The sequence below is a fragment of the Ammospiza nelsoni genome, chromosome 4, assembly GCF_027579445.1.
Source record: "Ammospiza nelsoni isolate bAmmNel1 chromosome 4, bAmmNel1.pri, whole genome shotgun sequence".
In the NCBI taxonomy this organism is placed as follows: domain Eukaryota; kingdom Metazoa; phylum Chordata; class Aves; order Passeriformes; family Passerellidae; genus Ammospiza; species Ammospiza nelsoni.
In genome coordinates, this window is record NC_080636.1 from 5,138,105 (window position 1) to 5,151,522 (window position 13,418).

Genomic DNA, 13,418 nt, shown 5'->3' on the forward strand with positions numbered 1-13,418 from the left:
CATAAGTGACAAAACCCCTGCCAGCAGCAAGGAGTGGCAGGGTCTGGTCATGTATGAGGCATGTGATGTTTGGACATGTGCTCTGAGCAGCACTCAAAGGCTCATGACCCTGTCACACCTTAAAGACACTTCCCAAAGAACATCAGCATAATTTATTATTATATGATATGATATTATACTAAAACCATACTAAAGAATATAGAAATGATCTTACAGAAGGCTTAACAAGATACTAATTAAAGACTCATGAACTGCTTCCAGATTCCCAACACAGCTGGCTGTGATTGGTCATTAAGTAAAAACAATTCACATGTTGGACAAACAATCTCCAACCACATTCCAAAGCAGCAAAATACAGGAGAGAAAAAGGAGCACCTGGAGACTTGGCTGGGCTGTGGGGTGATGAGGAAGGATGGAGAACACCCACCTGAAGCCACACTCAACCAACGGTGCCTTTGGATTTTATGAGTCAAAGGAAGACTTTTTGTCCTCCTAATTTAGGAACAACCTGCTTTTCGGTGACTTTGGGAATCTTTATAGGCTGTGATTTCTTTTTATGGGACACCAGGCACCACGGGAGGGATGTGCTGGAAGGTCTCAGCTCCAGACAAGGATGTGGCACTGTCTCCTTGCAGTGCTCCCCAGCCAGCCAGGGAGAAATCCAGGTTACTTTTCCCTCACTGGGTAAATTTCACGGTGACATTTGCACATTTACATTGACTCTCTGAGGGCAGGGATGAGGTCACTGGAAAGTTTGATCCTTCCAAAAGGAAAAAAAAAAAAAAAAAAAAAAAAAAAAAAAAGGCCAACACGACAAGAAGCTTTTCTTTTAACTGGGAATCATCCAAGAAAATATTCTGAAAAAAAACCCCTTGTTCTCAGCTTGTGTTTACTGCAAACCCGGGATCTGATAAACAGAGCATACAGACAAGTGTTACAAATATGTTATTAAGGAGATTCCAGAAGTGCCAAGAGCTCCCTGACAGTACAGCTTTGTTTGCCAAAAAGGGCCATTTTTTCCTGAGAACAACAACCCCTGGGTTTGTATCTTCTGGCCAGCTCCAGTTCCCAGTCAGGTTTTACACTGGTTGTTCCTCAGCTGAACTGTGAAATCAAATTTTGAGCACAGGAATAATGTTGCCACGCTCCAGCACAGAGCAGGAGAGTAATATTTTTTCTCCTTCCAGGTTTGGGGGAATGTGTGACTAAAAACTTCCCCAGGACATTTCTTCTCCTTAAATCTCATAATCTCTGGGGCAGGAGGACAAGAGGGAATGGCTTCAGACTGACAGGGCAGGGTTATGTGGGATACTGGGAAGAAATTCTTGACTGAGGGTGGAGAGGCCCTGGCACAGGTGCCCAGAGCAGCTGTGGCTGCCCCTGGATCCCTGGAGGTGTCCAAGGCCAGGCTGGATGGGGCTTGGAGCAACCTGGGACAGTGGAAGGCATCCCTGCCATGGGAAGAGATTGGAACTGAATGATCTTTAAGGTCCCTTCCAACCCAAACTATTCCATGATTCCATGAGAACTGCCTCCCTCTCATGGGAGCATGAATTGAAAGTTCATGTTTGAACTTTTCACAAGCTTTGTTTGTGATTCCCAGGGATGCTGAGCCTGTCCATGAGCACAGGGAGCCTGAGGGAAGCAAAGTGTTTGCCTTTACCTGTGACAGTGTTCACAGGGGTCTTAGGATGAGGGGAGAGACAAGGATCTGACTCCATGTTTCAGAAGGCTGATTTATTATTTTATGATATATATTATATTAAAACTATACTAAAAGAATAAAAGAAAGGATTTCATCAGAAGGCTGGCTAAGAATAGAAAAAGAAGGAATGATAACAAAGGCTTGTGACTCAGATTCTCTGTCTAAGCCAGCTCACTGTGATTGGCCATTAATTAGAAACAACCACATGAGACCAATCACAGATCCACCTGTTGTATTCCACAGCAGCACATAACCATTGTTTACATTTTATTTTTGAAGCTTCTCAGCTTCTCAAAAAGAAAAATCCTAAAAAAAAGATTTTTCATAAAAGATGTCTGTGACATTTACCAGCATTTCATTCCCAAGTCCATCCTTTAGGAGGAAAGCAGAGTCACCCTCGAGCATGGCTGGGTGACCTTCTCTGAGCAGAGACACTGGGAATCCACACACTCCACATTGCACCACCTCCCCATCCCATCCATCCACTTCCAGTGGCCTCTTGGCCTTTCCGGCAGCAGCCTTGCCTCAGAGGTAGCAATATTCTGATGCCTGATGCAGAAAATCTGGAGTGGAATGTCCTTTTCCCCAGCTATGCCAGGCAAACTTTGCATGCCCACCTCTTACAAAGGTTTCCAGCCCTGCCTGCAGCTCCAGGACACTCCTAGATGTTATTGTCAATACAGGCATTTGTAAAATAACCACTTCATCTTCCAACTTGCTCTACCCAAACCATTAGTGAATGCCTTCCAGTTAAGAAAGAAGAAAGATTGCTCTGAGATAAGCAGCTGAATGGTTAACCAAGACTAAATGATGGAGGCCTGGCTCTGTTGCTGCCTGAGGAGGTTAATTGTTAACACTCTCCTAACAAAGGCTTTGGGGAGGCAGACACACAGACACAGCTCAGCACGGTGCCAGGGGAGAAGGGAAGGGAGAAGGGAGTCAGAGAAGGGAATCAGGAAAAGGGAATGAGGGAAGGGAATCAGCCATGGCCCTTAGGCACCAGCAAAGAGCCCCAGAGCAAACAGGGCTTGGCACTCGTGCCCATCCCAGGCAGGAGGTGCTGCCAGCATGGGCAACAAAGGCACCTGAAGGTCAAAAATTCCCTCTCTTGCCAACTGTGGTGACAGGTGTGCCCCTGACCTTGATTAGTCGGGTTTGTTTGCTTAATGAGGGAGCAATTAGTGACACCATGAACCCTGCTCTGTTGTTTTTGTAGGGGTAGGGCTGCACCTGCCCTGTGTTTACAGCTCAGGTTGGCTCTGCCAGTTTGTTGGCAGCAATGCCAAGGGGTTGGGTTGGTTGAAGGAGAAAAAGTCAACATGTCCTGGGGTGGTGGAACAGGTTGGAAAAAGAATGGCTGTGATAATTTCAGCTTGATCCAGGAAGAGATATGGAGTGGGAAGGGAGGGACAGGAATGGGTTAGCAGTGAACACAGACCCTGCAGGGAGCAAAGCCACCTGTGTCCAGTGAGGGTTAACAAGCCCTGGGGCAAAACCACCACTGAAAGCCAAGACTTGCACTTGTAGAATCATAGAATCACTGAATTATTCAGGTTAGAAAAACCCTCTAAGGCTGTGGGGTCTGACTGTTCCCACAGCACTGCCCAGGCCACCACTGACCATGTCCCCAAGTGCCACATCCACATGGCTTCTAAATCCCTCCAGGGATGGGACTCCAACACTGCCCTGGACACCCTTTCCATGAAGAAATTTTCCCTGATATCTAATGTAAACCTCTCCTGTTTAGAGGCTGTTCCCTCTTGTCCTCTTAGTTTCAGTCACATCCCTCTTCCTCTCCCTCGCTTTTCTTGTAGACCACATCCTCCAAAAAGGCCACTCAGCCACTGCTCTGCCTCCTGTGTGTCACAGGCCACCACTTGCCCCCTCCTTATGGCTGTGCTGTCCCAAACCTGGCTGAGAGCTGCTCCACTGGGATTTATTCAGGAGCAGGGACACCACAGCTCCCACCTGGCACCAGAGCCCAGCACCTCCTGTTCTCCTACACCCTTCTCAAGTTGCTCAGTCTGAAGAGGGGAACAGAATGAGCTTTTCTTGTCTCTCACAGGCGTTTTTTCCAGCCCTCAAGTAACTCTTGTGGCTCTTTCCTGCACCTCCTCCTGCTCCTTTCCCCCCATCCTGGCTTGGTGGCTGCCAGGTTTTCCTCTGCCGCTGGAATACAGTAGGAACACTCTTGAACCTGTCTGCAAAAACATGCAGACCTCCAGCTTTTCAACCACAAGCTTTTTCCACTACCAAAAGCCAAATGAACTCAGAAGAACAGCTCCTGCCCCTTCCCCAGGTCACAGACCTCTCTTTTTCCCATTTATCCCTGCACTGCAGATCTTTTTCTCCCCATTCAGAGCTAAAAATCAAACTCAGGAAGGCAGGATGGAGGGTCAAGTAGTGACAGATTGTTGCAGCCACCCTCAGACACCTCTTGGGCTGTGGGGCTGCTGTGTATCTGTACATTTTCCATCCTTCTGTGCAAAGGATTTATGATTGGATTTACTTTTGGACCCAATCCTGAGTAAAGTGCCCTAGGGCACCCTGCTGGAGCAGGGAGGTTGGACTTAGACTGCCCAGCATGGCAGTCCTGCCGAGGAACATCCAATTTGGGAATGTGGGGACCACCCTGTCCCTCTGTGACCCCCCCAGTTTCCAGCCTGTCCCAGCACCTGAGGGCACTGGGGGGTCTGCACAGGGACCTGCAGCATCCTCTGGATAACTGGAAAGTTCCAAGTTCAAAGCCCTCAGCCCTCCCAGTACCACATCCCATATCCCATATCCCACATCCCATGTCCCATATCCCAGTTCCTTGATCCACTTTCTATCCAAAGGACATGGTGGGTACCAGACGGTTCCATTCCATATCCCATATCCCATATCCCTGTTCTTTGTTTCACTTTCTCACCAAAGGACATGGTGGGTACCAGACTGTCCCATCCCATATCCCATATCCCATATCCCATATCCCATTATTTCCCATTTCTGAGACAGGAGGATCACACTTTGCTTTTCTCTCCTGAAGAGAGGGGGTGGCAGTATTAGGGGCAGGCAGGTCCCGGTTTTGGGGGATTTTGGGGGGTTTGGGGGGCTTTTGGGGGCTGTGCTTCCTCAGGCTGCTGTGGGAAATACAAGTGAGCCAGCTCAGAAGCATTTCCTTTTCCTTTCCTCCTGCTAATGAGATAATTACAGCCTTTTGTATTCTGGGGAACGACTTTCTCATTATGGGGGCCGCATCAGCTATTTACATAACAAGGCTGAAACAAAAGAGATGAGATGAAAGTCCCCAGGCAGCTCCTTCAGGGAGCTCTGCTGAGCTGCCAAGGGACAGCCTGGGTGACAGATTCCTGCATCCCCAGAGCTCCTCTGGTCCGGAGTGGGTGGCAGCTCTTGATTCAGGATGGCCCCAGCATGGGAGGCTCCTCACTCTAAGCTGTGAGGGTCCCCAGGGTCTCAGAACCAGCTCATTCTTAAATTTCACTCACTGCAATTCCTGATGCCAGAGGGTTTGGGAGGGTGGCCACGAACCCAGACCCACATCAAGGAGAGTCCTGGCAGCATGTGTGGGGCTCACAGAGGCACCTGGAAATGAGTCCCACCACCAGAGGATGTTTGGTACCAAACTGGCCTGTCCCTTGTCCCATCTGCCATGTCCCAGTTTCCTCCAGTTGTGGTCAAGGGACATTCTGGGTACCAGCCTGTCCCATATCCCATATCTCACATCCCATATCCCTGTTCCTTGTTTCACTTTCTGACCAAAGGGCATGATGGGTACCAGACTGTCCCAACCCACATCCCACATCCAACATCCCATATCCCATATTCCTTTTCCTTGGTTCACTTTCTGACCAAAGGACATGATGGGTACCGGACTGTGCCATATCCTACATCCCATATCTCATATCCCATATCCCTGTTCCACTTTCTCACCAAAGGACATGATGGGTATCAGACTGTCCCATCCCATATCCTGCATCCCATATCCCATGTCCCTCTTCCCCTGTTTCACTTTCTGACCAAAGGACATGATGGGTATTAGACTGTCCCATACTCCATATCCCTGTTCCTTGTTTCACTTTCTGACCAAAGGACATTATAGGTACCAGACTGCTCCATCCCATATCCCATATCCCATATCCCATATCCCATATCCCATATCCCATATCCCATATCCCATATCCCTGTTCCTTGCTCCACTTTCTGACCAAAGGACATGGTGGGTACCAGACTGTCCCAGCCCATTTCCCTGTCCCCCCAGCTGGCCAAGGGATGCATTGGATGCAAACCTGTCCCATCCCATTTCCCATTTCCATTTCCCATTTCCATTTCCCATTATTTCCCATTCCCCATTATTTCCCCTTCCCCACCCCCAGCTGTACCAACCTGTCCCACCCCATGTCCCAGCTCCCTGTCCCCCAAAGCTGCCTGGGGGGACACTGCCCACCACATTGTCCCATCCCACACACCAGTGCCCTGTGCCCCAGCTGGCCAAGGAGCTCTCTGAGCACCAAACTGTCCCTGCCAGCCTCACCACCTCTCTTCCCCAACAAAGGCCCCATTGTTCCTGGCACAGCCAGAACAGAGCAGCCTGCTCCACCTTCCCTGGCCTCCCTCCCACTCTGCTATCAGTTTTCCTCCCCCAGTTGCTGGCTGTGTTTAAGGGACACAGTCCACCCTGTCCCCATCCCCCAGGACGTGGCAGGAGGGGGAATGGTGGCAAAGCACAGCCACAATCTGCACCGTGGCCTTGGATATGTGCCCTCCTGCCTGTCCCTCCTTCCCTCTCAGCTCCCTGAGGCTGTTCCTGGAATGGACACCCTGCCACAGCTTCCTGGAAACCTTTCTCTGACAGTAAAATAATCAGCAAATCAATCTGGGCATGGCTATTGCTCACCCTGAGCAAGCTGCTCCCCCTGTCCCAATCCCACCTCCTCCATCCCAGCTCTTCATTTCTGGGGGTTTTATCCCAGTTTTAACCCACAGGATTTTCTGGATCTGAAAAAGCAGGCAGAGTGGAATGAAAAGCTAAACACCTGATAGTCCACGCCAGTCTTGAGCTGTTCCAGCAAGGGAAGAAATCAAATTTTTTCTGGAGGCTGCAGCAAGGTGGGCAAAGCCCCAGAGAAACCTCGGCAGGTGATGGGGAGGTGTGACAAAGCACATTTGTACAGTCCCAGGGAGGCTTTATCTGTCTCATCCTTGGAGGTTTTCAAGCCCTGAATGGACCAGGCAGGGTCCACCAGCAGCAGGATGGCCTGGAGAGCTCCTGGGGTCCTTCCCACCAGGAATTATCCTGCCATGGAGTTTTTCACAAGCCACACTGGATATCCACCAGCATTCCCCTGGCCAAAGTCCTCATCCTCAGGGGGATTTTCCCCCTTTTTCTGCTCTCAGAGTCCTGGGTTTGGATCCAGGCTGGCATCCTCCAGGATGCACGTGAGGGCAGATGGAAGGATTTTCCTCCCTTAATCATCCCAAGGGACAACAGGACAGGATGATTTCAAGCTCAGCCCAAACTGCCTTCCCAAATCCCATGTGTCCATCAGGAAGGGCTCATCCATGGCCTCATCTGTGGCCCTTGTGACTGCCCCCAGAAGATAGTCAGGGCCAGCTGTGTCATTGTCCCCAGTGTGGTCCTGAGGGCAACCTCTGCCCAGAAAAGCACCAGCTTTGGTGGCACAGGGAAAACCCCCTGGATTCCATCAGAACAGGACAAGGGCAGTTTGATGGAGCAGCCTCAGTGCTGGCTGAAGCCCTGAGGGTCTGGGATGCCCCATTCCATGGGCTGGACTGCTTGGGGTCATCCCAGCCCTGTGTGCCTCAGTTTCCCCTTGCTAAGGGGCTGCCAGTGGGATCCAGGGTGAGATTTCCCCACCCTGAACAATCCATCTGTGTGCACCCCATCTCTGCTCTGAGCCCCTGGTGCAAACAGAGCCCAGCAGGTACTTCCCATTCCTAAAAAGCAGCTGGAAAGGTTGGAGCAACTGGCACCAGCTCAGCCCTGCACTAATCCATTGGAGATCATTTGGAAAGATCTCCTGGTGCAAACATAACCCAGCAGGTACATCACATCCCTAAAAATCACCTGGAAAGGCTCCCACCAGCTCAGCCCTGCACTAATCCACTGAAAATCCTTTGGGAAGATCTCCTGGTGCAAAAACAACCCAGCAGGTACTTCCCACCCCTAAAAATCACCTGGAAAGGCTCCCACCAGCTCAGCCCTGCACTAATCCACTGAAGATCCTTTGGGAAGGTGGCTGGAGATGGGGTGATGCCAGCAGAGCCCGTGGGACTCCCCAGCACAGGGGATATGGGGTGACCACTGAGAGTGTCCCAGCATGGAGCTACATCCCTTGCCTGGCTCCCAGCACCTTCCTGAGCACTCTCACACATCCCCACACCCCAAATCTCAGGGATCCCGATGTGATCCCCAGCTCCAAGGCCCCAGACACCAGGGCATCCCCCTTTTTGTCACCTGCAGACGGGATGTTGCAGCGGGGGAACCCAATCCTGCCCTTTGGGATGAGCCATCACCCCCAGATCGGTTCCACGGAGCCTTGCCCGGCTCTGCCACCCCCAAACTTCACCCAAACCTCTGTCCCCGCAGGAAGGACAAAGTGGGGACCCCTCACCAGCCCGTGATTTATCATTAACTCGGCCCGAGGAATTTCTTGGGCGCGGAGCCAGCCCTGGAATCGCTCGCTCCTCCCCGGACACCGCGCTTGGAGCAAACCCTTGTCCCCACCGCTGAATTAGCGCTGCTAAACCGGAGAGTGATGCCCTAAAATCCACCGAGGGGTAAGGTCTCGGTGCTGAGGGGTCCCTGCTGGATCCAGAGGGGGTTTATAGAGGGGAAAATCGCAGTTTTTCCCACCCACCCCATCCCTGACCCGCGCAGGAGCGCAGCCCGGTTATAGGAATGTGGGTTTTGTTGACAGAGTGACAAAGCTGGTTTTTGTTTGGGGAAGTTTCTCTCCTCGATTAGGTGAAAAAGGCCTGAGAAACTTCACCTCAAACTTAAGGATAGCTAATTGGACAGGAGCTGGGCAACTTACTGGAAAAAGAAGTGAACAAAGAAACAAATCGCTTTTGTGAGGTGTTTTACCAAGAGCAAGAACTTCTTGCACCTGGCTCGTTTTTTCTCTGTTTATGTTGTCTTTTATGAAACCTTTTTGTTTCCAACAGAAGCCATCCTGCTGATTTTATGCCTCCAAAGGTGGCTGAGCTGCCTTAAGTGTGAAATAGATCTCCAAGAGCTTATGAGACCTGGCTCAAAGAGGTTCCTACCTGTATCATCCGGTGTGCCCCCCAAAAAATCACCTGCAAAGCGTCCTGCCAGCTCAGCCCTGCCCTAATCCACCGCAAACCCTTCCCCAAACAAAGACACGCAGCCAGAGGGGGAAGGAGAGGAAAAGAAAAATCCCACAAAAATCCGGGATTTACCTGGGCAGCCCAGGGGTGCATCCTGCTGCTCCCCATCCTCCTCCGAGCGCCAAATTCATTGTTTCCCTGCGTGGTATCCCGGGAAAATTCCAAAATAATACCTGAGGAGAGCAACCTGCTGCTGGGCTGGGGCCAAGGGCTGCCCTTGGCTCGGTAGGATTGGCCACGGAGCCCGCAGGAGCTTTAATTAACTCTTTGTGTCCTGCTCCGGCTGGGGTTTGGGGAAGGGATGGCTCCGTCCTCCTCCAAGGGGAATTTGGGGCTGAATTTAGCAGAAATGGGAACTTTGGAGTCAGACCCTGGGTTTTCCAAAATAAGGATTTGGAGTTTGCCTTTTTCTGTTTTCAGATGGGGTCTGATGGTTTTGGGGCCTGATGGTTTGTTTCTGCACACACAGAGGTATGTGGATGTGGGAGGTTTTGGGGTTTCCTCAAATAGGGATTTGGAGTTTGCCTTTTTCTGTTTTCAGATGGGGATTTTGGGGTCTGATGGCTTCTTTCTACACAAATAGGGGTTTGTGAATTTGGGAGGTTTTGGGGTTTGCTCAAATAGGGGTTTGTAGATTTAGAATGTTTTGGGGGTTCTTCAAATAGAGATATGTGGATTTGGGAGGTTTTGGGTTTTGCTCAAATAAGGATTTGTGGATTTGGGAGGTTTTGGGGTTTCCTCAAATAGGGATTTCTGGATTTGGAAGGTTTGGGGGGTTTGTTCAAATAGAGATGTGTGGATTGGGGTTTGCTCAAATAGGAATGTGTGGATTTGGGAGGTATTGGAGTTTGCTCAAATAAAGATATGTAGGTTTTGAAGGTTTTGGGGTTTGCTCAAATAGGGATTTGTTGATTTGAGAGGTTTTTGGTGTTTGCTCAAATAGGGGTTTGTGGATTTGGGAGGTTTGGGGTTTGGTCAAATAAGAGATTTGTGGATTTGGGGTTTGCTCAAATAGGGATTTGTTGATTTGGGAGGTTTTGTGATTTGGAATGTTTTAGGGTTTGCTCAAATAGAGATATGTGGATTTGGGAGGTTTTGGGGTTTGCTCAGCCCCTGCCCATCTCTGGCTGGGCTTTGGGGAAGGAATGGCACTGTCCTTCTCCAAGGGGAATTTGGGGCTGAATTTAGCAGAAATGGGAATTTGGAGTCAGACGCTGGGTTTTCCTCAAATAGGGATTTGGAGTTTGCCTTTTTCTCTTTTCAGATGGGGATTTTGGGGTCTGATGGCTTGGTTTTGATCAATTCAAGATTTTGGAATCAGGTAACTTATTTTGGCTTAAGGGGGACTTGGGGTCTGGCAGCTGGGTTTTCCTCAAATAGGGATTTGGAGTTTGCCTTTTTCTGTTTTCAGATGGGGATTTTGGGGTCTGATGGCTTGTTTCTGCACAATAGGGATTTGTGGATTTGGGAGGTTTTGGAGTTTGCTCAAAGAGAGATATGTGGATTTGAGGTTTGCTCAAATAGGGGTTTGTGGATTGGGAAGTTTTTGGGGTTTGCTCAAATTGAGACATATTGGTTTGGGAGGTTATGGGGTTTGCTCAAATAGGGGTTTGTTGATTTGGGAGGTTTTGGGTTTTGCTCAAATAAAGATTTGTGGGTTTGGAAGGTTTTGGGGTTTGCTCAAGTAAGGATTTGTGGATTTTGAAGGTTTTGGGGTTTGCTCAAATAGAGATTTGTGGATTTGGGAGGTTTTGGGTTTCCCACAACCCCTGCCCACCTCTGGCTGGGGTTTGGGGAAGGGATGGCTCCGTCCTCCTCCAAGGGGAATTTGGGGCAGAATTTAGCAGAAATGGGAACTTTGGAGTCAGACCCTGGGTTTTCCAAAATAAGGATTTGGAGTTCGCCTTTTTCTGTTTTCAGATGAGGATTTTGGGGTCTGATGGCTTGTTTCTACACAAATAGGGGTTTGTGGATTTGGGAGGTTTTGGGGTTTCCTCAAATAGGGATTTGTGGATTTGGGAGGTTTTGGGGTTTGCTCAAATAGGGATTTGTGGATTTTTGGGAAAGTTTTGGTATTTGCTGAAATAGGGATGTGTGGATTTGGGAGGTTTTGGGGTTTGCTCAAATAGGGATTTGTGGATTTGGGAGGTTTTGGGGTTTGCTCAAATAGGGATTTTCAGATTTTTGGGAAGGTTTTGGTATTTGCTCAAATAAGGGTTTGTGGATTTGGAAGGTTTTTGGGTTTGCTGAAATAGGGGTTTGTGGATTTGGGGTTTGCTCAAATAGAGTTATGTGGATTTGGGATGTTTTGGGGTTTTCTCAAATAGGGATTTGGGGTTCAGAGGATTGTTTTATCTCAAACAGGGAATTTGGGGTCAGACTGTGTGTTTTTCTTCAAATGGGAATTTTGGGGTCTGACAGCTTGGTTTTGCACAGAGAAAGTTTAGAGGGTCTGACAGCTTGTTTTGCTTAACTGGAATTTTGGGATCTGACTGTTGGGTTCTCTTGTTTTAATACTTTTTTTTTCTCAAATTGGGAATTTCAGGCTCCCAGAACTTGGTTTTTCTCAAATGAGGAATTTAAGATCATTTACTCAAACAGGGACTTTAGGATCAGACAGCTGGGGTTTGGGGTATTTCACAAATAGGGAATTTTAGGGTCTGATGGCTTGGTTTTGATCAAATCAAGATTTTGGGATCAGGTAACTTATTTTGGCTAAAGGGGGATTTTGGGGTCTGGCAGCTGGGTTTTCCTCAATTAGGGATTTGGGGTCTGACTGCCTGGTTTGTTTTTTGTTTGTTTTTCCAAGGGGAATTTTAGGGTCTGGGGGGCTTGTTTGGGTACAAATAGAGATTCGGGGCTGGACTTTTTTCAAATGGAATTTTGGGGCCTGACAAATTGGTCTTTTTTTCAAGTGGGGATTGCTCAAAGCAGCTCATTTTCACTCAAATACTAATTTTGGGACCTTTCTATCAGGGGAACCTTCTGAACTTTCCCTTCCTTCTGGAGATATTTCCCAGCTGTGTGGCTGAAGTGAAAGGCTGTGAAGAGCTCTGAAAGAAGGGCAGAGAACTGGACAGATGGGATGAATGGGATGATGCATCCACAGAATGGTTTGGTTTGGAAAGGACCTTAAACCCCATCTCATGGGGGCCTCACACCCACTATCCCAGGCTGCCCCAAGCTCCATCCACCTGGCCAAAAGCTGGGTGTGGATGCTGCCCTTGTCCCATTCCAGCATCCAGAGAATGGCCCAGAGCTCCTTTTCCCACTTTCCCAGTGGCAGGAGAGCAATCAGCCTTCCCATGGGGGGCCATCCAGCCTCAGCACTTACTCTGGATTATTTGCAGTCGTGGAGGGAGGGAAATAAAAGCCACACAAAGCTAACCACTTATTGAAACACATTTGCTGAGGTGAATTTTCTGTTGGCAGGATGTCTGGGGATCAAAGGAGCCGCTGGTCACGGGGCTGGTGTTGGTGGGCAAACAACAGTGAGAGCAGTAAAACAGCAATAATGCCAAAATAATCACATTTGAGTTAATGTGCATTTAAACCAGGGTAAAACACACTGCTGGGGTGCACAAGGAAGGTGTACATTATACCAAAATGCATTCCTGTGGAGATTCAACCTTGCAATTTTGCCCTAAAGCTCCAGAAGCAGAGAATTCTGACAAATGGTTTGGTTTGGGGGTGTGTGTGCAGCTTGGAAGCAGCCACACAGACAGAGAGCCCTTTCCATCCCTGCTCTGGCAATGACCAGAGGTGGCTGAGGTGACAGGGAGCCTTCCCAAGAGTGGGATTTGGGGAGGCTGCCGCAGCACAGGAGGTTGTGGCTGCCCTGAGGGAGTTGCTGCAGTTTCAGGTCTCACTGGAGACAGGCACTTTCCTGACACTGCTCGTGCTGCCTTTGGGAGCTGAGTTTTGCCTTAGCACTCTCCACAGATGAATAAATCATGAGAGAAGAGACTTTGGAGAAGGCTGGGATATCCAGGATAACCCATGCTCTGAGATGGGGTGTAAATTTTGAACCCCCAACTCTCATTTCTGACCCAGGGCTCAGGTGGCTGAGCCAGGAACCTCTGTGCTGTTGAAGACTGCAATGCAAAATGTTTTCTGTTACCATCTGTATGGCAGATTACCTTTGTCAAGTGGGCAGTTTGCCTTATCTCTCTCTTTGAGTGACCACAATCACACCTCCCTCAGGAGGGCACATCTGCTGATAACAGCTATGGAATGTCACTGCATGGCTGATAAGAACTGCGGCATCCTATTGGGAGATGTAAGCCCAGAGGGAGGAGCCAAGCATTGCTACCCAGATATAATCCAGAGGTTTTGAGAC

General features: G+C 49.2%; 1 protein-coding gene and 1 long non-coding RNA gene across 2 annotated transcripts in view; one reads left to right on the forward strand and one right to left on the reverse strand.

The window, feature by feature from the left end:
* The window catches only part of LZTS3 (leucine zipper tumor suppressor family member 3), a 55,926-nt gene that overhangs the window by 14,808 nt on the left and 27,700 nt on the right, over positions 1–13,418 (reverse strand). The gene's annotated exons all lie outside the window — the stretch shown is intronic.
* On the forward strand, positions 9,409–12,555 carry LOC132072399 (uncharacterized). Its single transcript, XR_009418311.1, has 3 exons — positions 9,409–9,550; positions 10,344–10,400; positions 12,056–12,555. It is a non-coding gene; the product is annotated as an uncharacterized LOC132072399 (long non-coding RNA).